The sequence below is a fragment of the Ornithodoros turicata genome, chromosome 2 (genome assembly GCF_037126465.1).
Source record: "Ornithodoros turicata isolate Travis chromosome 2, ASM3712646v1, whole genome shotgun sequence".
NCBI lineage: Eukaryota > Metazoa > Arthropoda > Arachnida > Ixodida > Argasidae > Ornithodoros > Ornithodoros turicata.
In genome coordinates this window covers 109,519,144-109,546,993 of record NC_088202.1, presented here as the reverse complement: position 1 = coordinate 109,546,993, position 27,850 = coordinate 109,519,144, and the positions used below count along the sequence as shown (strand labels likewise).

The window sequence follows — 27,850 nt, the reverse complement described above, 5'->3', positions numbered from 1 at the left end:
TTGCACTGGGCTTTCAGTGAGTGAGTTATCTCACCCTGACGGGAGGAATCACGTGTTACGTGACCTTCTGACGCCATCCACTCAAACGTTGCCTGCCTGCGTACTGCTGATGAGGTCCAAGAAGGCCGAAACAGCTGTCCAGTACTGGCATGGCGATGTTTGAGTTACAGACATATGCTATACGTGCAGCCAAAGAGCTCCGGCTATTTTTTTCCTATTATACTTCACTGGCTTTGCACTGGGCTTTCAGTGAGTGAGTTATCTCACCCTGACGGGAGGAATCACGTGTTACGTGACCTTCTGACGCCATCCACTCAAACGTTGCCTGCCTGCGTACTGCTGATGAGGTCCAAGAAGGCCGAAACAGCTGTCCAGTACTGGCATGGCGATGTTTGAGTTACAGACATATGCTATACGTGCAGCCAAAGAGCTCCGGCTATTTTTTTCCTATTATACTTCACTGGCTTTGCACTGGGCTTTCAGTGAGTGAGTTATCTCACCCTGACGGGAGGAATCACGTGTTACGTGACCTTCTGACGCCATCCACTCAAACGTTGCCTGCCTGCGTACTGCTGATGAGGTCCAAGAAGGCCGAAACAGCTGTCCAGTACTGGCATGGCGATGTTTGAGTTACAGACATATGCTATACGTGCAGCCAAAGAGCTCCGGCTATTTTTTTCCTATTATACTTCACTGGCTTTGCACTGGGCTTTCAGTGAGTGAGTTATCTCACCCTGACGGGAGGAATCACGTGTTACGTGACCTTCTGACGCCATCCACTCAAACGTTGCCTGCCTGCGTACTGCTGATGAGGTCCAAGAAGGCCGAAACAGCTGTCCAGTACTGCCATGGCGATGTTTGAGTTACAGACATATGCTATACGTGCAGCCAAAGAGCTCCGGCTATCTTTTTCCTATTATACTTCACTGGCTTTGCACTGGGCTTTCAGTGAGTGAGTTATCTCACCCTGACGGGAGGAATCACGTGTTACGTGACCTTCTGACGCCATCCACTCAAACGTTGCCTGCCTGCGTACTGCTGATGAGGTCCAAGAAGGCCGAAACAGCTGTCCAGTACTGGCATGGCGATGTTTGAGTTACAGACATATGCTATACGTGCAGCCAAAGAGCTCCGGCTATTTTTTTCCTATTATACTTCACTGGCTTTGCACTGGGCTTTCAGTGAGTGAGTTATCTCACCCTGACGGGAGGAATCACGTGTTACGTGACCTTCTGACGCCATCCACTCAAACGTTGCCTGCCTGCGTACTGCTGATGAGGTCCAAGAAGGCCGAAACAGCTGTCCAGTACTGGCATGGCGATGTTTGAGTTACAGACATATACATATATATATATATATATATATATTATGAAAGAAAAAAAGAATAAAGGAGGAAAGTTTAGCCTGCGCTACGGCGACTTGCTATTCCCAGCTAAAAAACAAAATAAATAAGAAAGGAAGAAAGAACTGGTCGCAGGTCACCCAGAACAGACACAACACAGAGCAGGGATGTGCTCCTAAAAGTACAGATAAGATCTCGGCAACACGGAGTATGTGGTGCTGGACGCCATGCCAAAAAAATATTACGCTCTTTTTGCAGCGCCTCACGAGCCATGGCAGTTGTTGACGGTGATCTTGAGACGCTTGTGTATTCATTGTGATTTCATTGTCAATTCTTCAGATAAGTTACATCACTATCTCGGTGGCTGGAACACCCCGTTCAGAGCCATAGAACCCCACTCTTGTATTGTTCTCCGAAGAAGTTGTTCCTGTGACGCATGTAGCGAAATGTTGGCTCAATGATGGGCGAAGTTCCCTCCATGCCAATGGTATACATAATAACGTGAGAGAAATACAGAGGGCTCCATAGGTTAGAGAGTACCTTACTGCACTGTCCTTCGTCCGAAGAGCAGGCTGTCATATTAACGATACATAAACAGGTTGCACAAGTTTGGTCCCTATAAAAATCGTCTGTATTTGGAACCGCCCATATTAACGGGATTCATAATAACGAGGCAGGACTGTATAACTATACCACCACGAACTACGTACACGCTTTCAGTTTCAACAGTCACACATCGTAATCACCGTCTAGGGTGTACAAAAACATTTCAGACGTGGCGAAAGTCTGGTGGAATGCGTTTAGTTGGCTCAAATAGTGCCACTGATTAAGAAAATAGACCGGCTGCTGCTGTATTGTTTATTGTACAAAAAGTTATAAAAGTACGTAATACATTTCGAAGAAGACTCGTCTAAGGATTGAAAGGGAATAGCCCAGTCGTCTTGTTCTCCTCAGACTCAATAGGATGCTGCCTTCGTCACGTTAGCACCAGCTGGCTGGCGTCCTTGTTCTAGGTTCTCCGTTGTATTTGCGGCTGTTCATCACAGCGCCGGGGAGCGACATGCTTTGGAATCTGCGCAAACTGGATCGCAAAGCCCTGCTGGATCAGTGTTCAACGCTGTTACAAACATGTAGGGGTCTGAATGCAGGGGCACGATATGCTACGAGTGACTTGGAACGTCTCAAAAGTTATCATGTAACGTGAATGAATATGTTACTTTTACCATAAGGTATGGCATTGTGGTGTGGCGTGGTAGGTTTGTCAGTAATGCCGGACTCAAAGGGAACGACAACAACTTTATTACGAGATGATGAATGGGGAGTTTCATCGCCAGAGTCCCCCTATTGCTGGTGATGATGCGGGGAATGAAATAATGAGCACCTTCACAATAAGGATCGAAGTCCTATGGTATCCAGAACGGTGAAGAGAGATTTGAGGGCAGAGCGTTGGTGGGCTGGATTTCCTGCGTTTCAACGCGTAGTAGTTGAGGACAGTATTCCCCCGTCTGTGTGTTCTAGCATTATTGGAGACGTAATCATGGAATGACGAAATTTATGAATCAGTGTTGCGCACACAAGGCTACGGAACTTCACCTCTTTATTATGAATCATGGATACATGTCACAGTCGTACATGGTTACTCGCATGTTACAGCCGGGGGTGCTCTTATGGTGCTCACTTGTGGAGTGCACGGTGACCTCTACCATGTCCTGTGGGCAATATCACCACGAGCGTGAACTGATGGAAGTTTCTATGCAACCTATTGACAAGCGGCCGTTCGACCTCGCGAAAATCCTCGGACCGTGGTCGAACGCTGCCCACCAGATGCAAGGCCTTCGCCTTCCTGGCCGGCCGAGGGCATTAACAAGTTGGTAGCACGTTGGAAGTTGCCAAGACACACAGTGTGCTGATAGTTCAGCGTATGTAAAAAAAAAAAAAGAAAAGAATCAGGTGGACAACATTAATGCAGGAGGGCTACCCCTGTTGTGTCGCTCATTATCATAGTTGTCTGACGCCTGCGCGAAATATCATCGTTTCATATGCTCTTTGTCAGTGCTGGCGTTCTCCGTGAGGCCCGTGAGTACAGGTAAACCTTGATCGTATAACAAAAGATGTCTGTGTGCAAAACCGCGTATCCTGAGATCCCTGAGAATACAAATGGTCGAGCTTTGTGCATGAGAAGCGAAAAAAGCATAAGGACGAACGCTTGTGAATGCGAAACGTAAGGACGAATGCGGTCGTTGTCGGTCCGAAGTCACCGACACACGACAGGAAAATGCCATTACGGCGTATCAACCCCTATCCTTTTATCAGGATCTATACAAATCATGGTCTAACCAAAACGAAACCATCGGACAGGTATTGAGTACCGCTCCTCATATGACAAGACAGAACACTTGAGATACAAAAATAGGCCGACCATCAAGGAGACTCTGTTCTCTTGCATGACTAAAGACGAGGAACGAAGCGGAACTCAACACCAATCCTCTCCATAGAAGCAAGCTGGCTTGCAACAGAATATTTCTTCAGAGAGTAACGACAAGAAGCTAACCGCTGAATAAAAACTTAGTTAAAGACTGTCTAGAACTACTAAACAGTCTAAAAACTTTTCTTCTTCACGATGCACACTTATCCTGATTCTAATCGTGTCCATTTGCGAGGCCAGGGGCACGGAGGGGGGGGGGGGAGGGACGTGGGTATCCGAGCGATCTACCTGCCTAGATTGGTGCCACGTTGTTCGGGGAAGGGACGAAAGGGTGTGGGGGAAGGGGAAGGCTCACACGTCTGGTTCTACAGTTACCTGCACTACAACCTACAGTGAGGGTTCACTGTTATTCCACGGTTCTTCTCAACGCGTGACATCACATCTCTGTGATTCATTACGAGCTCCCTCACAATGGCCTACTGCAACGTTCATTTATAATCGAAGCCTCTGCGTGGAATGCCATCATCGGTCACCTTGGTTCGAATCCGGGCGCCGGCTGTGCTGTGTTGGTGTTTCTCCTGGGTTTCCCTGAGACGCTTTAATACGAATGTCGGCACAGTTCCTTGCGAAGTCGGTCCAGGACGCAGGATGACCCCTTCCCCTTCGATAGTCGCGACGTTCCCCGCCTGAACGTGGCCCACTGCGGCAAGCAGTTCCATCACTATACCACCACTAAAATCCCAGCCTAACAAAAAGGTTGTCACGCGTCGTCGCGCGACGTTTGGAGCCAACTTAAAACTAACGATAACGAGCATTATGTTCAGTTTCGCGTCGGGTCCCATGCGAACCAGTACGGTAAGCACCAGCGCCACCTATTTTAAGTGTGTGTACTGCGATCTCTAATGTTATCTCACTCTGTAACACACATTAGAGTACCCAAACGGTCAGACATATACGCGTTCCCATTTAACCGGCCCAGTAATGCGTCACAACAGAACTGGCAATAATGGTTCCTCTTCGTGCAATTACAACAGAGATTTTCTCGATAGACGGGGGTGTTATATCGACGTAGGCGTTTCACTTACAGTTTGCCGTTTCTTTTCAAAGCGCCGATTGATCGTCTTAGGCGAGGTCGAAGTTGTCCTGGTCGATGAGCTCTCCGTAAAATTATGGGGCTTTCAATGATACCATGAAGACATTATGATACGATAGGCCCCCCATTATCCATCGTGTTGTGATTACAATGGATTATCCTCGGTTACCAATCTAAGGACGAACTGAAGAGGTATGATTGAAGGGTACGACCTCATGAAAAATGCTTAGTGCGAGCAACTTGGTTCGTTCTTTGTAAGTTACAAGTACGGTAATGCCATTTTTTAGGGTAATACCAACGATTTATATTGAGCTATTGTGCGCGTTATTGTCGTAGGTCGGCGTACAATCAGGTACGCATATGTCATATGTGACAGCTCCTAATCCGTCTGATAAAGTGATAAAGGCATACTCCAGATTTTTTTTTCTTTGTCCTATACTTTCCTTTACCTATTGCTGGTCATTTTCAATTATTGTGACCCTCAGAAGGTATACTAAATTTGAGCTCAACTCAACTTCAGTGTACCGACACATCAAAGGACAGCTCTGTGAGCGACTGTTAGAAGGATAATCCCAAACATGTAGGGACACCTCAACATTTCTCTTACGTGTCTTGTCTCGTTCATGCGAGATTCCAAGATCATTCGGGTAACAGAAAGCTAGAGCCGGAAGTCGAGACGGAACGACATCCTAATTCAACTTTCACCACAATAACATATATTAACGTTTATTCTGTCAGAGGAGATATCATATTCGAGGAAGTGAAGTCGGCTGCACTGTTCATAATCTCCGCTTACTTCCTTTTTTTCAGATTCGTTATGGAATTTCGACACAGGATAGCAACTGAACACGACCTTAAGTTGATCGAACATTCGAAAATGAACAAAGTTCCGCGGTGTGAACAGAAAGAAGCCGGACCAAAGAATTAATAATCTCGGTCCTGAGCCTTCTTCGTGCCACCGGCCTCTCGTCCAGCCTCTAGGGCCCCTTTCTTTTCTTTTCTTTTCTTAAAGGAATAGCAAGTCGGCCTACACCTGACTAACCTTTCATCTCTCTTTTTTTTTTCAAGAAACATCCCCCCCCCCCCTTTCCGAAAGCTTGACTGAAGACAATAGAACCTTTTGAGAACGCCGCCTGGGTGTTGTTGACCGCAAAGTGGGGGCACGACCCGCAGCATACTCTGGATTTTGGTGGACTAGGAACCAAAGCGCTCTCCTAGCAATGAACCAGGTCGCTGGTCACATGACATTGGTATATGTTGACCCTAATGCATGGTCATTGCCATCTGTGTCAGTCTCAGTCATGCCGCCTGCTATGGACGGACCACGGTCTTCTGTAGCAGGCATCTTCGAGTACAAGCAGGAGAAACAGAACGGCAGTTTGATTTTCAAATGTCTTTTGTGCGTCCTGATGGAAAAGTTGATATGTGCATCAGAGAGCTTAACGTCTGATTTGAAAAAGTATATCAATGTATGTTTAGTAAGTGTAGGTTGGGTGTAAGCTGACACACACACACACACACACATAAGAAGGATGATGCTGTGGTGGGTCATTCACTGCCGTTATGACGATACACTGCCCCATTGGGCTTGTGGAAGGGATGAGAAAGTGATGATGATGGAAAGGTGTCCTATTAGAGCTGAACTCTTCCTAGAGGCAGCGCCTCAGCTTTCATCAACTTCAACGAGAGAAAGAAAGAGATATTACGACCAAAGTAGGACCTTCAGAAATCCCAGTTTTGGAGAAATTCCAAGTAGTTCCCAAAACCGTGAAGGTTTTGTAAGCCTATGTACCATCATTTCCTTAACTTATGTACGTCAGTTTATTATTGTGTAGCGTAAGTTTACCTCGGTTTCTGGTCTTACGCCATATGTGAACACAAGGCGTTACAGATGTCAATTCAAGGAGGTTTCATCAACACAGGTATTCATAGTAACGTGCACGTGAATATTATACAAGATCAATTTACTTTTACACATAAGTAGTTTTAGCACGAGTTTAATGTCGGAAGTATCCATTTCAGGCCCCTTATTCCTGCTTTGAGCAAAAGTAGCGGATAAACTATGGCGTTACTTTTTATTGATAACGGTAGCGGTACTCCATTACTTTTACGAACGTGTATCGATATCGGAAATTCGTTACCTTTTTCTTAGGTAGCGAGTATCCCCATCACGCCAACTTTCTTTGGTAACAGGTACAATACTGAATTCTGCACACACCGTCCGGCTCCAGAATAATTACACTGCTCCTATTCTTGTGTAAATGTTTTTTTATTTTTTATTTTATTTTATGGTGTATATATATATCTAAGGTTCTTTTATAATTTCCGCCATTTCTTTTCTGTGTGGCCCTCCATGATGTGGTGTAAGGTCTATGGCGAGTCCCGCGACTTGATTTGAGATTGAGGCTTCTGCTCGACCCCATTGCTGGCGGTAACATGACGAAATGGGATAGTGAGTCGCCTCACAGTGAGGACCCAAGCCCTATGGAGTCCAGAAAAACTTTAGAAGGTACGCATTAATAGTTAAAGAAACGACACAAAAAAGCTAATTGGAATGACGGCTTCCTAAAAATAGCTTGCATAACAGAACACCGAAAGCAAGCGCTCACTGGCTTTTGATGGCGTGGAAGAAATCGACTCTCGGTTGTTTAATGAGCGTCGCAAGTACTTCCACGCCGTGTTTTCTTTTTCCTTTCTGTATTGAACACCTTACTTGCTGTTTTCTAAATGAACCGCGACATGTCACGACTTGCGTCATAGTGCACTTTTACCGAACGCCAGAACGAATCTATTTAGCCCTTTGACGTTAAACGCTGGACAGCTACAGCTTCCGGAAGTGCTTGTCTGCAAGCAGGACGTCGCCAATACGTCGTCGTGACTCACGACAGAGCCGCATTGCAACAGTGTGGCGCTTTCGCAGATTTCAATGACGGCCAACTCAGGCACGAACATCCTACTTTCCCACACAGAGCAATCTGAAAAAAGTCGCGCTGCGCGCGTAAGGATAACGCCGACCGTTTCGCAGTATGTCTTATTTTCTGCCAAAGACATTCGAAGATACGTTCCATCATGCTCCTCTTGATTTCTTTTCTAACGATGTTTCGCGCAGTACTTGACTTTTAGGGGAAGTAGGGGAGAGAATGGGGAAATGCATTTTGTTCTTTTGGGTGTTTTGTTCCAAGGTGCGACGTAAAAAGAAATCTGTGCGCCTGACATAGTGATCGCTGGGTGATCTCTAGCCAGTAGCGACCCGCGGTCAGTCGAACGCTTCAACGAGTTCTTCTGAGAAAGTCGTGAACAAATGGCGTCACGCATACATGGTGAACTACATTTCCGGGGATGGGGACAAAATCCCCATCAGTCCCCCTCCCCTACCCCTCGGTGCGCCCCTGTATCGGATTGCCTGATCGCGCACAGCGAAAGAGAGAGAAAGAAAAAGAGATATATTTTTTCTTTTCTTTTCTCTCTTTCGAATGCTGTACTCCATGCATCCTCCTGTATTGATCAGTGCCCATAAGCACTGGCATGATTCTGACCCGTACACACGTACTACCACGATTACAACGAACGAAGACTCGCATTCCTGTGTAATGTTTGCTCAAGCTATCAAGCACCTTCGCTCTACAAAAACAGCGAGAGTGTAAAGGCGCACAAAATGAGCTGGTGTGCGTAAGTCGGCTCTGCTCTGCTACCAAGAAAGGGCAAAAGGGGGGAGAGGCTAGGGACGTGACAAACCTACTAATTCAGAAGCGGACGTGCGAAGCATTAACGGGAGCTCTGCTTTGAGCTCGATCAAATAATGTCAGCTAATTAATGTCTCCCTCGCTGCAGCCTGAAACATAACGAAGTAGCCGGCTTCCTCGTGACACAAACGACAGAGAAATAGCTTCGCGATGCGATGGACGAGAGTAAATAGTTAAGCTGACGCTAATTATTTTTCGTCGCAAGCGTAAATTGGAGCAGTAGGAGGAGACGAAGATGTCATTACAGGCAACGGATAGCTCACTGAAAAGTCTCCGTTTAAGGATGTAGAAATAAAGCGAGGTGCTGTCAACTCGTACTCTCGGAAAAAGTACTGCGCTGTAGAAAAAGAAGCTTAGCTGTAAAGCTCCTTTCTGCTGCGCGGACAGCGAAGCCAAGTGAAGCAATACTGGCCCCGTGAGATCTGGACTAACCGTAGTACTGAAATTTCTAGATTTAGGTTACCGTGTTGAATGCATGTTGAATGCAATAATGTGAGAACAAATTACGGTAACAACAATAACACCAAATTACCGCGGTCAACGGAGCACATTTACGCCTTTGGCGATGACACACTCCGGTCCAGTCATCATCATCACCATTAGCATAAAACGAGAGATGTTTCTTCACGAGAACAAAATAGGAGGTATTGGAGTCCAAATGTCGGAACTAGGACTATACAGCCCCTCCTGTATTAGCCTCACTGAATTACAGAATGACGCATAAAACATGAATGACTAATAGGCACTCACATAATACACACTGTGTGCTTAAGAAAATCAACGCTGTGCCAAGAAACATGCGTTCTCAATATTCCCTCTTGCTTATGATTATCATCATCACGTACAAGCCATAGAGAAATCACGGGTGTCACGAGAAGAAAGTGACTATATTTGGACACCTTGCACGCCACATGACGATCAACAGCAAACACAGTGGACAACACTATACGGAATCCGTGGACGAGCTCTGTCTTTTTTTGATCATGTAGTGATGACAAACCCTCCAACCTTGTCATCCCCCATAGCCCCAACCTTATTTACGTATTTTCACGCGTATTAGCCGCACCGCAGATAAGCCGCAGGACTCGTTTTTAGATACATTTTGAAAATGTTTTTGCAGATAAGCCGCACTCGCAGATAAGCCGCGGGTAATATGACGCGACTGCTTTGTGCGCTAAACCAATGATGCACATACAAAATCAACAGAGACGCTCAACGCTCGTGAGCGCCGTACTCCCTGCCAGCTGCCCTGTTCTGCCCTGACGACTTTTAGTTTGAAGCCGCTGTCGTGGCTGTGCCTCAGCGTTGGAGCTATGCCCCACCTCTAACTGCCGTGCCCGTGTCCACGAATGCTGCTGCTCTCGTGAAATGAGAACTGACGCTTAGCTGACCACGTTTTATCCCGATGACAGGTGTATTGAACCCTTCCTGTGCGTCTGCCGACAAAGGAGACCGTGGGGAAGGCCATAAACCCTGTCCACATTCCGGTGTTGGCATGAAGTATAACAAAGGAGGTCAGTTCTAGTGTTCTACCACTAAGATCGGATTGTGCCCTTGTTGCGTGTTTTTCGTGGATTGACGGGTTAGTCCACTCGAATGTGGAGTGGACCCGCCCATGTTCGGTATTGTTCGTGCACTGGCAGGGCGGTCCTGTTCCGAAAAACATGAGGAACTGTCGGCCCTTTCGTTTAACCCGGGGTATGGGGAAGGTACCAAGGAAAAATAGTCACCAGATAAGCCGCACCCACGGATAAGCCGCAGAGCGTCCGCGAAAAAAATAAATCGCGCATAAGCCGCGGCTAATACGCGTGAAAATACGGTAAATATAGCCCCGTAGCTCCAACTTTATACATTGATTATGTGATCCGTCAACCTTGTACATAGCGGTGCTCCTAGTATAGCGTCGTTACCGCATTCGCAACGTTTTTCGACAGCGGAATGGCGATGCTCCCAGATGTTAAATTGGGGGCGTAAAACTATTTCCGCCACAAATTCGAGTAGCGGGTGACCTCTACAGTGACTTTTCATAAAATAAAAACATAGAACTCAGCAAAAAAAAAAAAAAGAAGAAGAATAAAGAAAGTGGGACACGTACTGCGGGCAGCGCAGTTTTTTTCCTCCAAGTTTGTTGTCTTTGCATTCGTTGCAGACATGACTTAACGAACCTCGTTAGTTTCAATTACTCAAGTTCAACCCTACACACTTTTAGAAAAAGGGTGTATTGTAACACCTTTTTGGGAGCAACCCTTGGCACATATATCACTCCCTTTGGGGTGTACAATTACTCCCAAAAAGGAGTCTCTTCACTCCCTTCAGGGAGTGAGAAGACCCCTTAACTTCTTACTAGAGAGTATAATCGTACAATCCAAAGGGAGTGATGAAACGAAAGACGCAACCATCTTCTAGCATCTCTGAGTCTATCCAATTGTGTTGTCTATCAGTTGCATACATCCATAATAAGTGACAGGAAGGTTAGTGTACGACCTTGGCCGCCTTCATGGGGGAACTGTGCCGAAATTCGTCTGGAAACTCTATGGGAAAACCCAGGAAAAACCTCCGACAGCCGGGATTCAAACCCGCGTCACCTCCCAGTCCCGGCGTGGAAAGCGGCTACCCTAACCACTATGCCACGCGAGCTGGTATAGCGGTGAAGCAGAGGTAAAAGTTGGGAAAGCTTGTGTTTGGTAACTTGGTTACCAAACGCACAAACGCACATAATGATGTGAAGTTTGGAAGCGACATCAAATATCTCGGCCGAATGTTTGGCTGGATGTTGGCTAATTGAAGAAATTAGAAAGTAGTACACCGTCGTTACATACAGTGAACAACGAGATGCCTGAAGGACGAGAGTGTACAGTAGCAGAAAAAATAGCTGAAAAGTATTTGCGGTAGTTTTATTGGGAAGTGGCAGCGATATCTTGTTACTTATTCGGATACGCAGAGACGCTAATATGGCGCTGCCTTTTACTTAACTTTGCGCTACCTTTTACTTTTGCTTGCTACTGCCTTATGCACGTTCACTATTCATTTCAATTCAACTGCCAACGACGTGAACGCTATTGTGCACCGACTTGGGCTCAGATCAAGCGCAGCAAAAGTAGTACCGAAGACGACAGTATATGACTGTGATGTTGCCGCACAACAAATATACAAATATATGAAGGTCGTGTTTTTGTCGTAGATATTTCCGCACACAATGTCCCATCCCTGAGAGCTCCTCCGTTCATTGGCGTTGCACAGAACAGAAAAGCCTAAATATACGAACAGGAAAACAGAAGTACCCGTATGCGGCCAGACAAGTGGGCCTTTGCGTGCCAGGCAAGAATTGATTTTGAATCACAAATTTTGTTGCTGAGCTCATGCTACATGTGATTAGCGAGCCTATGCTGCGTATTTTAGCCGCTTATAACATCTCGGTGCCACCCGTCGGTTTGTATTTTCGCCACCTTTTTCATCATCCCTTTCCTAGTCCTTTCCAGTCCAATTTCGTTTTACATTCCTCCGTGGTGGTTACATTTTTTTCTTTTCTTTCTTTCTTTCTTTTTTATATTTTATTTTTTTATTTTTTGATAGGTGCACTGGGTTTGTCGTCAATTGTCGGTCCCGATAATTCGCGTAGCTCTGCCACGAATATGACTTGCTTTCCCTCTGTTTCTTGGTTGCTTCGGCAAAGAAAAAGAGGTATCGGCTACATGTATTTATAACTTCATCATTACTTCACCTAAAATTGAAACTGGACGGAGCGCCGTGATTCATGCAACCATCTCCCTGTAGGCTTTCATCAAAAAAAAAAAAAAGAAAGAGCACCTTTAGTCATTTTAGAGACTAATAACAGCAACAAATTTATTTTGTGATTATAGAGAGTTTCATCGCCGGGGCCGAAACTCTGGGGACTACAGATGCATTGCGCCACAACCATTAACCCATTTCGGGACAAAATGCGCGGAAGTGAATGTGAAGTTTAAGCACTATTTGCAGAGCTGGCGACTAAATTTCAGGGTCAGGGAACTAAGACGGGGTTTAATTACAGTCTAGGGGAATAGAGGCTGTAATTACACCCCAAGATACACCGTTGTTTCTCAGAGTGCTTAGCGCACGCACGCATTCTACTGAACCACGTCAGTGAAAAGGGAAGCTAGTGAACGCATGGCAAATGAACTTACTTGTCGCGACCTGCTCCTTGCACCAAGTACCTTACGTGCCGCAAAGTACACGCTTCTCTCATATTTACATTCGTCCACCGAACCTTGCGTCCATCGCAAAATCTCAATTATTTTTCCAATGCTCTGCCACGTGCGCCATCTTCTTCCAAATCGCCGTGGGACGAAGTGGGCCTGACACACACCGTCTGTCTCCGAGTCATCATATACACTTTTACTTTTGCTACCAGCCCTTCCAGCAGTTTACTTATCGCTATCGTCTCCTGCGAGAAACTGATTTATATAAATGCATGGAGGGTATAGCTGATGCCCAAGGGGCGATCGATTTATTCTACAACTTCCTGCGACTTCAGTGCCATTTTCAGTCTCCTCGTGGCAAAGCACTTCCCCTGGCTTTCTGACCGAAGACCTTGCATTTGTCGTCCATCGGAGCATATTGAAAATTTGCGCAAATGGAGATCAGTTTCTTTGTTCGTTGGAGCCGTTGGGATAATGGCGATGTGGTTGACGTCACAGTGTGTAGGAGATTTCTAGCGCATATTAAAAAGTAGTCGAAATTATCCGCAGTCCTGCCACGCAGGCACGCGCGCCGTATGTCTCGCACAAACATAGGCAAGCTCCCCACGTTACGTGTAAATATACGCCTATTTATTTAATTTTTTTATTCCGTGTTAGCGCCGCGAAGCAACTGTGGCTATGGGCAGCGTACAGATGTGGACAGATGGAGAGAGGACAGCAGAAAAGAGTTGGGGACAAGGGGGTTAGTATGCGTCCTGGGCCGACTTTAGGGGAACTGTGCGGACATTCGTCTGGAAAGTCTTCGGAAATCCCAGGAAAAACCAGAGACAGCACAGATGTGGTAAGATTCGCAGATGCAATGCCGAAGAGCTGGGTGATCGCTGGGCTGCCGAAGAGCAATGCCGGAGAGCTGGGTGATCGCGAGCCAAGCCTGTTGCTCAGTGTACTAGGACCATGTGTTTCATCCTGCACTACGCTAACCGCTGATTTGGCCTGTGTTGTTTCATCGCCTCTACGTGGGCGAGTGAACGTGGCAATAGAGTGACTTTTGTTTCTTTCTTTTGTTTCTTTTTTTTTCTTCTTTGGGGGGTGGGGGGTGGGGGCTGTTTATGGGAGTAGCCGAATTCGTCGTGTGATGAACTCGATCTCACCCTTTTATTTTTTTCCGCCAACATCAACATCATTGGCATACAGCAGCTGCTTGGCCACAGCACGATCGACACCCCATTGTAAAACAGCTCTTTGTGGAACTTCTGCAAAAGTGAATAAAAAGCAGCTGCTGGCATCATAACTTTTGAATATCATGCTCGGCTAGCTGGCACAGTGTTACGCCTTGCTGGTTCTGGTCATCTCGGAGACGGAGTTGCCGCAACCCCGCCATAGCAGGAGCGTCCCGCTACAGAATTGTACCTGCCCGGTCCGTCTCCAGCCCACCATACCATGCCCGATTCCATCTCTGCTACTGTAGCAATGCTCTCTCGACACGTTCATCAGCTGCGTACGACTGCGCATCAGCTGTAGACCGCGGATGTGGACAACTGCATTGACTCCTCTATTGCCACAGATTCCTACGACGACGTATAGGACCCGCCGCTTGTCATTAGTTCAGTCACCACTTCCTGGTACGCGCATTTGGGCCTTGTGGATGCACGTCTGCAGAGTTGCATGCCATTTTGTTCTCCCTCAAGCACATTCCACCCGCCGATATCAGCAGCTGGGTGATATACCGCGACTCCAAGGCAGCTCTTCAGTGTATAGCGAACATGGGTATTCGTGGATCACTGGCGCCAGTGGTTGTAGAAATACGGAGGAATAAGCCGTCTTGAGATGAGCGGGCACTCTATCTACTTCCAGTGGGTTCCTGCACACTGCGGCATCTGCGGCAATGAAGAGACTGACGGGGCTGCAGCAGCTGCGTATCATTCCCGATCAAGCGTGGGGATTACCCTCCCCAAAGGCGACAGGCGAACCTTCCTCAATGATGTGGTGAGGCCTCTCGCATGTGCGCAATGGTCCCTTGACGTTCCATCAAGAGTTCTTATGCGTGAAGTGGACCCTGACTTTTGCTTCACCATACCTTTTAGTGTGCCTCGCCATTTTGCATCACTGGTGCACAGGCTTCGTCTCGGGATTGCATTCACCCCCATTTCAAGCATCTGATCGGACGCTCCGACTCGATGCTCTGTTCTGGCTGTGCTGTTTTGGCGGATACCAAGCATGTGCTTCTCGACTGCCATCTTTACACCTCCCAAAGAGCAGCTCTGCAGTGTCGCCTGCAATCGATCGGCCGCACCATTTCACATTGGCAACCATCCTCGTTCCTTGGTCTAACCAGATCGACCATCGCCTAGCTCTTGAATACTTCCAAATTTTTCTCCGGGACACCGATCTCGTCTCTACCCTATGATGTGCCTGCGTACCTGTGTGCTGTGTATGTGTTTTTATGTGTTGTGTATTTGCCTAACGTTCTGTTGATGTCTCACTGACTCCACTGACTATCGACGCCTATTCAGCGTCGTTGATCATCTCATCATCAGGACACATCTCATCCTGCCCATTGTGCCTTGGAGTAGTGGGTCGCACCCCATGTGGCGAATTTCCCCATTCATCATCATTGATTTATCTGTTGTTGTTGTTGTTGTGGATGCAATTGTAAGCCACCTTCTGCCTGGCCGGGGAACCCCATACCCAGCGAGCAGTGACAGCCGGCGTCACTGGGAAGCACCAGTCTCTTCTTCGTCGGCCATGGTACCACCAGCATGCGATTCCTAGTCCGCACTGGGGACCAAGTCAAGGTCCGCTCTCTACAGGGTATTTCCATTTTAAATCGAACAAGGTCCGCCGGAGACATTTTTTTGATTTCAGTGAAAAAAAAAATATTGGAAACGACCTGAAGTGAAGACGAAAGCAGGTATCCGGAGGTTCCTACGATCAACCCGTCCACAGCAGGAGAGGGGGTAAGGCGGCGCCGTCTTCGCGACGTGATTTTTTCTCGCGATTTTGCAGCCTTACTGACGCCATTTCATTCGCGGCACAACCCTCATAGCTTATACATGTAAAGTCTGGGCACTTTAGTATACCTGTACGGAGTGAAAACCTTCACACTTTATAGGGACGGTGAAGAAAAATGCCGAAGTCAGCAGATATGGCAAAAATGACACATTTTTAGCGCTCCTCGACGGCAGGTCACATATCCCTAAATGAAGCACATTTCTTAATGTGCAATCTTTCTTCTATCGTTCAATATATATAACACCTTTCTACCACGTAAGAGATGCCAGTGAGATGCAGGTGAGATGCAGATGAAGAGTTGCAAGTGAGAGCAGAAAATTACCGATGTTTGGTATGGCATACCCCAGCCGCGGCAATACTTATTCCAATAATTTTGCGGTTAGTGACAGGCCAACGTATCCCCTAAATGCGGCTGCAAATATGTTGCACTATTTTAGTAGGATGATCGCAGCGAATTTTTCCTGTGCCCAGGTCTCGCCGTTGCACTAGACTCCACTTTCCAGTGGCACGCCATCGCGCCACATTTCACAGGGCCCTCGGTCTCCCTGATGCAGCACTGATTCTGGTGGCTGGCACTTATTTGTGGACATGTCCACGTCGGCATTCCTATTTACGTACAACCCTTTTATATGCCGTTGCGAGAACAACAGATGGCGTCTGTCTGTTATGCCGCAGCGACTGAGAGTGTAGTAGTGACTGGCGATATGTAGCTGAGTATAGCAATAACGGAATGAAATGAAGGAAGGAAGGAAGGAAGGAAGGAAAAGGTTCGCCAGCTGTAGGACTCGAACCCACATCTTCTGGATTACCAGTCCAGGGCTCTACCAATTGAGCTAAGCTAACACGCCTCCCAAGTGACTTCCAAGGTTGAGGCTTTGTGTGTTTGTCCTTTCTTCTGTGTTCCAGCCTCAGAATATCAATTTCCATCGTTTTGCAACAGTTTTGTCAATACTGCGCAAGGTGTCATTTTTTTTTTAAATTCTGTACTGGGAAGCGCTACCAAGTGGCTCATTCCTGGAGGTGCCTGTCCGGCTACATTCCATATGTAGCATATCACTGTACGGTGGCACAGCTCTTCAATACCACTTCGTTATTTTCTTTGTCCCACACGAGGCATTTCTGCATGTTCCGGCGAGCTGGCACGGAATCGCACACACCTTTTTCTAGTCTCTTAAAAACGGTGACTCGATCCTGACGAAGGTGCAGGAGCGTTACCTTGAGCACCTTCGACTGAAGTCGTTCGAGAAGCATTTATGCTTGTCGAAAGTAGAGACCCCTAGCAGAGACCCCTAACGACCTCTTCCTGCACATTCGCCGTTGGCGCTGTGTCCGTACCCGACAGCTCTGAGCGGACTCTACTTCATATGACCATTTCTCACGTCTCATTGACCCCCTGCAGGACTTTACTATTGCCTGTCGTTGCAATAGAGCTGCTGAAGAGTTGCTGAAAAGTCACTCCTCCATTGTCTTCGAATGAATGTTGCACGTACACACTCGCTCCTGTATAAAATGCGCCACACAAACTCCCGAAATTGCACAACTTGTTGCGTGGAAACCGACATTGAGCACTATTTATTATCCTTCAACCGGTATCTCTCTGAAAGACTCGTCCTCAAACGCGACTTAGGAGAGCTTGGTTACCCCAACGTCTCTCTGGGCAGTCCACTCGACATCCGCCTATGGTGCAGGGTGCGCGTTCCCTAACAACGGGCCAAGATCTTTCGGCACATTCAGCAAGTCAAGGTAGACATTGTCGGACCCTTACCACTTTTCTTTAAAAGGCTGTAATATGTTACAACTTCGCAAGACAGTGTGAAGGGCTCGGAAATGTACTCCAATCTCGTTCTGTTGACTTCATTCTTCTTTTGTAAACAGAGTGTTTTTTCTTCGCTTTATACCCAGATATCAGCACCCACTGGTGATTAACTCGAGAAATAAATACTTTCCACTAGAATAGCTGATCGCTTGTGCGCGCGTAAATGCAAATTATTCAATCTGTTTCATTTAATATTCATTGCAATGAACAGGCCAAGCCTTGCACTTTCAAGCTTGCTAGAAATGCCAATGAAATGCGTAATTCTCTTCCGAGTTTCTGTCACCACTGAAAGTGAGACGTGGCTCGATACAAAATACAATGTACTATAGAGGTATATTGTACTTACAGGAGTCACATTTGCAAATGATGGGTTTTGTGCTCTACTTCAAGTACCAATGATGCCAGGTGCTTGGTATCCTACTCGAATTACAATTTTCAGGTACTTTGCCCATCATCGCGTTTTGTCTGACTATATGCACTTGTTACAGTGTTCTTGATGGAACACTCCAATGCACTGTGAAACGTTAGTAACATTTCCAAATAACGATTATTTGTTTCCTCTCGTTGCCTTCTCTTCAACTTCATAGAATCAGTGAGCATTCATTGCTGTCTTCAGTTGTCCTCAGTTGCGAGAACAAGATGTTGTCGGAACAATGTAAGCCTAGTGATAATTCTTGAATTTACTTCGCGAGGTAACCATGATCACAAGCGATGCCACAGCGGTCAGTCCGTCTTCCGTTACCATGTCTTCTGCTGGCGCAAGCAGGCCTTCGCCAGAGCTGCTTGCAGCATTTCGTACGATTAACACCGGTTTTCTACATAGGGAAACAAAAATATCAGATGCAGATTTACTTCTGAGCTCTCTAGTATATCGTGAAATGAGATGCATATTGCAAGGTCTAGGCATTAATCTTTTTGCTTGCAATTTTGCTTGTATCAAATCGAATGCGGAGAGGGACATCTTTTCGCGCGCACTTGCACAGTACACTATTACTGCACTCATATGCCGATAAGTTTCTCCTAGGTCGCTTTTATTACTGTTGTGTCAATCTTAATCGTACGACGGGTATGAGCAGTTGAACCCTACGACTTTTTTCCAGACTGTTGGGATGGTGTTATGTCCGCCTTGCTTCTTCCCTGTATCGGGTTATTTCTCTCTCATGTCTCTCTCCTGCCCCTTGACCATCTGGGCACTACGTTCGCAATCCATAGCGCCCTCATGCATTGAGACACCTTGAACAATTACAATCTATCAACCCAGCAATGTTAAAAAAAAGAAAAAGAAAGAAAAGGAGCACTCAGCATCCCTTTCCGGAAGATTTCGGGTGCAGTTGAAATACATGGCGCTCTACACGTCAACTTCATTCTGAGCCTTCACGACGTTTCATCGTATTCTTGGCGGCATTTACCCGAACGTCAATGAATCATAGCAGGAACCACGCAATTACGCGCATCGTAACAACGGCCTGCGTTTCCATCATCCCAACATATCATCTGCGCGATGATAATAGATTTCGCCAAATGTCGAGAAGCAAGGAAGTATTTTTCAAAAGCCATCATTTAGGACATACCGCCCGTTCCTCTTCCTACGGTTTTGCTGTCGTCCTGTGTAGCAGCAGCAAGCCTGTATACTGTGACTGTTCTGGTGTCATGGTGCTCAAAATATCCTGCTGGGTTTCGTTTCCCCCAAATATGTCTACAAATGTTTTATCGTTTTGCTTTTATTAAAACGTCTCAGCTATAGAAAAAGGCTAGTCTCGAAGGATGTGGTAATCTTCTCATCGATGCGAGAAAATAGATGTGCATGTAGGCCTTGCTGCGGTGTTGGCCGTGTTTTCTTACAACGGCAGATGGGCAGTGCAAGCATCGGAGAAAAAGGGGACACTTGAGAAATGTTTCAGTAAATGGCGTGAGCTCAGAGCGCCTTTTTTGTGCTTTTTCTTGCGTGGGTACCATCACTCATTTGGAGTACTGGTCGAGCTAGATGCTTCTATTTCGTGGTTCGAGAGCAACATTACAGACACCCTTGCGCCTTTCGACTTCTTTAGCGTCGGAGCCTCAAAGATGTATTCTATTTTACTTGTTCAGTTGAGAGGCGAGACGGAAATTGGGTACTATGGAGAAAACCGGGTTTTGTAGGATGAAAGATTCGAAGACTTTCGACGTTCGCGTCGTTTTCGCGGACTTCAAGTCGGCAGCAGCATTGAAACCTTTCGCTTCTTCCTCACGTGCATTCCAATGCCGTCCTACGTTGAGCAATGACTTGTTGGGAAAGAAACGGAGAAAGGAAGACGGAAATGACAAAAAGGAAAACATGGATGTGTGGGCTCCTTCAACACTGCTTGCGATAATGCCTTCAACGTGAAAGAGAAAGATATCTAATGGCTTTGCATATACTTTGTTCAGCACGAATATAGCGGCAAAAACCTCGTTCCCGCTCACAGGTATCGTATGGTAAGACATTTGATGGAACGCCTTTTCATCGAATCGGTTTTTATTTCGGTAGGATTATGAAGTGTTTTCTTTTTTTCTGTTTACATTCCGCGTTAGCGCCGCGAAGAAACTGTGGCTGTGAGCGTCGTACAGATGTGGGCAGACGGAGAGAGGACAGCAGGAAGGAGTGGGGAACAGGGGGTTAGTATGCGTCCAGGGACGACTTCAGGGGGAAATGTTCCGGTATTTGTCAGGAAAGTCAGCCGGAAAACACAGGGAAAACCTCCGACAACACAGCTCGTGCCGGGACTTCACTATTAAAGGAGCAGTCTAGAGGCCCACAACTTTGTTGGTCAGTATGGAATGTCAGGCGGCCGAAAATAGTTTTCCCACAATTAGTGCAACCGTAGCGAAATTAGGACGCCTGCAATAGATCCCCGAACCTCCCGTGCGCGAAACACCCTCCTTCGCCTTCACGACAGGCACGTGACGAGCGCCACCACGCGCGTCACTATGTGACACAAGTGGAAAGGACGAAATTGGATCTGGGATCACATGATCGAGGTGAGCAACATCGCGCAAGCCGCTCCGCTCCGTCTGCTACCGCTTCGGAGACGCCATGCGTTCTCCTGCTACGTGATGTCCGAAACGGAGGGTTTGAAGGCTGTCCACGACACAACCACGATTTTTTGGGACCGTAGACACCACAGAAAGAATGAATGATGCAGCCCGAATGTAACTGCGCTTGAACAGCGAAAACCCCGTGCTTACCGACATTGTGCAGCCTGTTCGACCGTTTTCACCGCGCAGTTGGTTCAGTGGCTAACAGGTGGCGCCACAATACCGCCGCCATCGCATGCTTCCTGCTACTGTGAATCCTGAGATTGCACAGAAGCCACGGATATATTACCCTTATGATCGCAATCTTATTTTCTCAGGCTGCATATATCCTTTGTTTTTTTGTTTTTTTTTAGAAAACGTGATATAAATCATATAAAGAATAGAAGTCAACAAGAAACAGCTCGCAATGTTCGTAGCAGACGGTTTTTCCTACGAACGAATGAGGGGCTCTCTACCACCACCGTCACAGTAGAGTGGGTATGGTCTGCAGTTGGAGCGCTCCGGCCTGTCACCGCGGCAGCGATTTTCCAAATTAATTGCACCGTGGTGAAACAACTTTCGACAGAAATATTTTCTGGGAATGCTTTTCACACACTGCTTTACAAGATGACAGCAGTTTTTGGCCATGTTAGATACCACTTTAATGCTCCTTCAAGTTCGTTAGATATTAGTCGAGATACCTCAAAAACTTCAACGGGACAACGGAACAGATTTTTACGTTGGCATGAGCCGCCCAAACATGACGATCCACGCACGGAAACAAGAACCCCCCCCCCCCCCAAAAAAAAAGGAAGTTTATTCACGCCCACCAACCCATATACAGGGTGGTCCACGAACCATGATAGAAATTCATAGTAAATGACGTAGGCAAGGAGAGACATGCAGTCAGGCGATTTTTTTTGCCAGAAACATTTGCCACATATTGGCACCATTTGTATTGCATTTCAATTGATAGAAATTTAATGTCTTGACTTGAATTCCGAAATTTTCATGTCAACCTAACGTTTTCTTTGCGGAAATGGGTTCCTCGTGATCATTTTACTCAATGTAGCAGCTGATAGGACACGCACTGCAACGACAATTGTTGAGATACATTCACCGAAAATCCGCAGAAATGAGTCCTTGGCTCCGCCTCTTTTTTGTCGGCTATAGTTTATAGCCCCAAAGTGCGACGAAAGGAGGTTACATTAACACGCCATACGACGAAGGGGGTTAGAATCACAACCGACTCCAAGGATGACAGCAGAAGACAGAATTGTGAGGCAAGATAGACGGGAGAAAAAGGGGTGAAGATGGGGGAAGATGGGGGAAGGGGGTGAGAAGGGGTATAGACAAGCGTCGGTGACGGACGCGGTGGCCCTTGCTATCCGCCTATCTCAATAGGTTCAAGAATACGACGGTTGAGACAGTTTACTAAATACTCTGGATGATACATACTATGAAAGACATAGAATGAATTAACTGTTACTTGACAATTTGGGCGTTGAAGGGCAGAATGAGCTAATACCAGGATCCAACATCCATATGCGATGACGTTAAAACAGATGAAGAACGTACATGAGCGCGTGGCGCACGCCTATATACTATAGCGGTGCCACTGTTTGCTTATGACAATGGCGATGAGGCTAAGCACACAGTTTGACGCTCACAGAATAGCTGTCTTGTAGTACCCATAGCGTCTGATAAAACCATGTGGAGCTCTCAATAAATTTGCGAGTTTGTAGTTGGGAGTATGCGTGAACAGAGTCCTCAGTGAAGCTGTTTGCATTTCGATAGTGCTACCCCTGTCCCGTGGAAAGAATTTATGGCTATGTACCAAAGCTACCAGCATACAACAAATGGAAAAACTTTGTTCATCCTAGGTACTTAACGGCGAACATTACCCTGTCTGCGGACATATTCGTAATTGTTTAAGGCTACGCAAAAAAACGCGAAAAACGTTGCTGAACGCAGAAAAAGAACTATCTGCGCGTGCGCCCTCGGCAAATGGAACGCTGTACGAGATTACACACACACACACACACGCATTGCATGACGTTACGCACTGTACTGCACGCCAGAGTATTGAGGAAAAATAATTATTTTCCAACATGTCGTACTTGGTGAGACACAAGTCCTTCAAAACACGTAGGCGTCAAGCTCTGACGTCAGAGGACCGAGAGCTATGGCAACGCCACCTAGGTACAGAGCCTCCTCGCACTCCTTCGCATGTACGAATCAAGTCGGGATGTCAGCCAATCGCCGCAGACAATTGCAAGTAGGGGAGACCGATGAGAGTTGTTATAGTTTTTACTTCTGACCTTGCTGTGAAAAAAAATATGTTCGTCAGGCTATGAAACCAACGCTGGATTTTAGAGCAATCTTTTGGTTGCACGGCGCACATATTAAACTAGAGCTGGCTTTAAAAACAGTTTATAAAACACATTTGCGCCAAGGTCGTCAAGTGTGACAAAACGCCCCAGTATAGCGGGACAGGTCGTCACACGGGCTGGGGCAGGTTGTCTCAGTTGCATTGTTTCGCAATCTTTATTTTGGAGGCGTACGGAATGGAATGCCATTGGAAGCGCGTGTGGAAAACGTACTAAGCGAGCAGAGAAGAACCGATTATCTTAAGCCTTACATTTTATATTTCCACGTCTGTCCTGTAGCTGTACAGGATCGAGTGAGCCATTACTGGCTGCTAGACCTGCATTGTAAACGTAAAAAGCGGAACTAAATTATTACACGATCTCTACGGTGTGCTAAAAAAGCTACGAAGCATTTTCTCGCTGATATAGTTTGCGCTGTCAGTTGCTCTACCAGCAGAAGCACGTGACAACTTGCCCCACCTCATATGGGGCAACAGACCCCTACGACACCCGCAATCACTTTACCTCTCCTTGAAAAGATTTCCGGAAGTTGAATAAACACTACGAAAACGTGAGTTGTCTAGAGCTTTAGTATGTGGCGTGCAAAATTTGAAAATCGCAAGAACGGAAAATTTTACTTACTCGTCACTGAAACAAGTCTTGTGCTGTCTGTACCTTGCCAGACTTTCCATGACAATGGAAGTTTCTTCAGTTAGTGGCTGCTCGCGCAGCTAACAAACAGCGGGAAAACAGCTCAGCTAGTCCGCTTCGTTTTCTTTAAGTAGCGAATGTGACAACTCTCCCCGGTCTCCCCTACAGGCTTTCTGTGGCTACCAGGGGCTGTCCATGCGGCTGCTGGCGGCTCGTCCCCAAAACCACAGTCGAAGCACTGTAGTGATTGGCAGAGTGTTAATTGTTATGTCACGCCGTCTCGGCGACCAGGCTTTGTTTCTAGGTTGTGTTGGCTATGGCCATTCCCACTGATAAAAAAACTGGCATCTCCCGCGCTGCCGCACATATAGCGGCGACCCCTGCAGCGTGACAAGGGATGGCTGCGCATCGGTATTCGCGGGGCCGATTTTCTGCGTGTTTATTGTCCCCACTTATATAAAAGTTGAAATGCAGGTTCACATCGATGCAAATCATTCCATTTAACGCGTATGACTTTGGAACGAAATGTCGCAACGTAGCCTTTACAGCATGCAAGAACAATCTGCGCAAAACACTGTGAAGCGATTTTGACTGAACGCGCACTTCAGGAAGGGCTGAGACTGTTGCGCTGACATCCGAATTCAGGAAACTACATCGGACATCTGCAGGCATATTTCCAGTTTTACTTATGAGGTCACCAACCACCACACAAGCGACAAAGTGCTGATGTTATTTGTAGCTGCAAAAGGTAACCTCAAAAGAATGGAAGCCCTGCGTCTTTCCAATCTTTTTTCGATGACTAGCACCCCAATGTTTTTCCTTTGGTTCCCCCAACTTTATTTGCTGTCCCCGTTTCAGACATCAAGATTCAACATTGAGTCAGAAGAGAATTACCGGCACACACTACACACTACAAGAATTAGGGTAAGGTGGGGCGAGACGCCACATTTTTTGCTCGACGCCGCCTGTCTCAGAGACGCGTTGCTCCATGCGCTTGAAACTTTACTCATTGGTGGCTCTACATGTCCGCTTTATCGGACGTGAAAATTGTACTTATTGGTGCATGCGTTGAAGAGAGAGAGAGAGAAAAAAAAATGACTACTTCTACCTGGAGTGTAAAGACCCGCCAAAAAGACGCGATTTTCTGTAGTCATTTTTCTTGTAATTTGTGCAGCAGCGTTTGCCAGGCTTTTTCTGTCAATGGAAGTTCACATCCTACTTCTTTATTCATTCATCTAGATATATGCAAAATATGCGCACTCTTGGTTATCTGGTGTTGAACAGAAAAATTAATGCATCCGATTATTTGTACGGGGCAATCTAAATTTAATGTGATTTAGGAACGGATAAGTCAACTATTAGGTGGCGTTATACTTGTTCCTCAGGGATTTCTGTTTTGCTTGTTACCTAGGATTTTACAGCAAATTTTCCTGTTTGCTAGGATATTTCCAGCAAATCAGAAGCGCACACAAAAGCGAGCGACCATTGACACATCAGACGGGCGATACTTTGTTTGCAAAGGACGGTGGAGCAAAATAGCATCGGGTTCTGTGTGGTTTTATTACACATCATGTGTGCGGTGGGCTCTGGGAGGTTGTGCAGGGGCCCACAGGCATCACTTTGTCTGCTTGGATTGCGAAAACTTTTGCAACGTTTGCATAGTTCGTTAGCACGGCGCGTCTTATCTTGCCCCACGCCATGGTTCGTCATGCCCCGAGGGTTGGGGCAAGATGAGACAATCTGCATTTTTGAAGTTCTTGTTCTGTGTTTCCTTTGACCGGCTACGTTCTTTCTGCATTTACAGGTCAGGAGCTCAAGACCCCTGAGAATGTGTCTATAGGTAGTTTGTTTTTTGTTTTTTTGAAAAATACAAAACATAAAAATTTCACGTTCAAGTGCAAATTTCTGCCTCATCTTGCCCCACCCTCCTTACCCTACTACTTATTAGTCAGAGAGAGACAATATCAGAATGAGAGCGCTGCGACCTTCTCGTGCCCGCCATTTTGAGAGCTGCATTTATCTCCCTAGTCTCGGAATGGTACAAAGAGCTCACTGCGCATTCATTCTCTCGCTAATCTGGTTTTGATTATCCAATTACATACTGCAGCCAATTCAAATCTCACTTTGCTCACGTTATACCATAGCCCTTATGGCGTTTGTCATAAGTCGAGTGCCAAGAGAGAGTGCCGACACATGCATCAAGGCACAGCAGAGAACGTGCATAGATCCTCGCGAAGATATTCTTTAATTGACGGGTGCAACCTTGGATGCTAACACCGGACATCCGTAACATCGCGCGCTTGACGCACGGATGACCGAACTTGACCGCTTCGACGTACTTTTTTTAATTTTTCAGGCATCCGTTCAACCGCTGAGCCCTATTGTCTCAAGACTTGGTACTTCAGTGTGTTTCTATCTTGGTTTATATCTGTCGTCATCTCCGCAATGCTCGGATTCCGCTCGATTGCAACCGGGGTCCATCCACGTTTGCATCTTTTCATCAGTCACTGGTATTAAACCCATTTATGAATGTTCCTGTGTCGCAGTTCCTGATCGTATCAGGCTAGTACCTCGTCCCAACCTTCAGTGATGGTCGCTCTCATCGATCACACTACACAATAACGTTTGAATGAATGCTGTAAAGGCGTCTGGGCGAAAGGAATCGATTTCGCCTCTCTACGTAAAACAGCACATATCCACTAAAAATGTGGTCCACGCAGCGGAAAGCTAGTTCGCTAGGACGAGGACCTTGAGACGACAGCTCTCGACTGAACCCCACAGTGTAAGCTGGATCAGTCGACTTAGCCAAAAGCTTTCAATAGGGCGGCTCCCGTAGGTAGGACTTCAGTCTGTTCAACCGACTGCATTCTTCTGCGAGCTTTGGCGCCTCAGTCGACAATCATGTACAGCGCCTTTAGTCAGCCTTTAGGGTTTGTCGTCTGGGGCTTACATCGACACACTAGTCGACGTAAACCCAGCTCTGAAGTAATAAGTCGTGGTGGTTGTGGTGTTTCCGAACGGTCAGCCTACCAGCATCATCCAAGTGATAACTGAGTGCTACGAAAGAAGGTTGCTCAGCAAAAGAAGAAGAATGCGAAGTGTCATGTTGTAAAGGTGCCGTGACTGTTTGTTGGCTAACAATGCCTTGAAATCACATTCATTGCACATCAACACTTGCACTATATTTTTACTACATCGATGCTCCAGAATGAAGAAGCACCGAGATACCTGCTACCATAAACCTGCTCGTTGCGCCACTTCAATGTGTGCATCCCATCAACATGCATCCATCTGAGAAGCCAGTAGAAGCATTCTTCGCGATAGCGACTTGTGTTCGAATGTTTTCTCCTAGCTTTTGCTGTGTGTACATATGCATTTAATGCCCAATCGTAGTTCGGAGTTGATGCTTTGTTTTTACTTGATACACCTTTTTAAATGTTGAAGCAGCACGTTTTGGTACTTCGATAGATACGTTTACTACTTGGACACGGAGACACTAGCGAGTTTTAGTACATCGGAAAATGTTCACGATAACAGTTCCAAACACACACTCACACACATACATTGGATGATGATGAGGTGGGCGATTCACCACCGCTATGGCTGTACACTGCCCTATGGCTCATTGGGAACGGATGAGGGGATGATGGCGGCAGCACTTGCAGAGATCCGTCGCCAGACTGGTGGAGCGCAAGAACTCCGCAAGAAGACGAAGGCCTTGCATCTGGTGGGCAGCGTTCGACCACGGTTCGAGAACCTTCGCGAGGTTGAACGGCCGTCTGTCAACACGTTGCATAGCAACTTCCATGAGTGCACGTGTTTGGTGCTATTGCCCACAAGCCAGGATGACGTGGCAGAGGTCGCCGTACACCCAACAAGTGGGGCAGAAGGAAGACGAGGTATAGCCGAGATGGTGTTTAAAGGCACGTTTTAAGTGAGGGGATGTGAGGGGATCCACTGCAATGCGACAGTGTGTCCTGCAACGGCCGCCTTGTTATAAACTTGTAGGATGTCAAAGACAACAGGATTGAGGGAGCCGCGTATGCCCAAGTTGGCCACACACTTCAGCGCGGGTCTTGAGTCTGTAAAAACGACCCAAGACTGAGCAGGGCTGGCTGATTTTTTTTTTTTTTTGCACAGCAAGGAGAATGCGTAGAGCTCGGCACACGTATAGATGATGTTCTGTGC

General features: G+C 46.6%; 1 protein-coding gene and 1 non-coding gene across 4 annotated transcripts in view; both read right to left on the bottom strand.

The window, feature by feature from the left end:
- The window catches only part of LOC135385943 (hemicentin-2-like), a 1,123,122-nt gene that overhangs the window by 757,512 nt on the left and 337,760 nt on the right, over positions 1-27,850 (bottom strand). The gene's annotated exons all lie outside the window — the stretch shown is intronic.
- Trnat-ggu (transfer RNA threonine (anticodon GGU)) lies at positions 16,564-16,636 on the bottom strand. Its single transcript has one exon. It is a non-coding gene; the product is annotated as a tRNA-Thr (tRNA).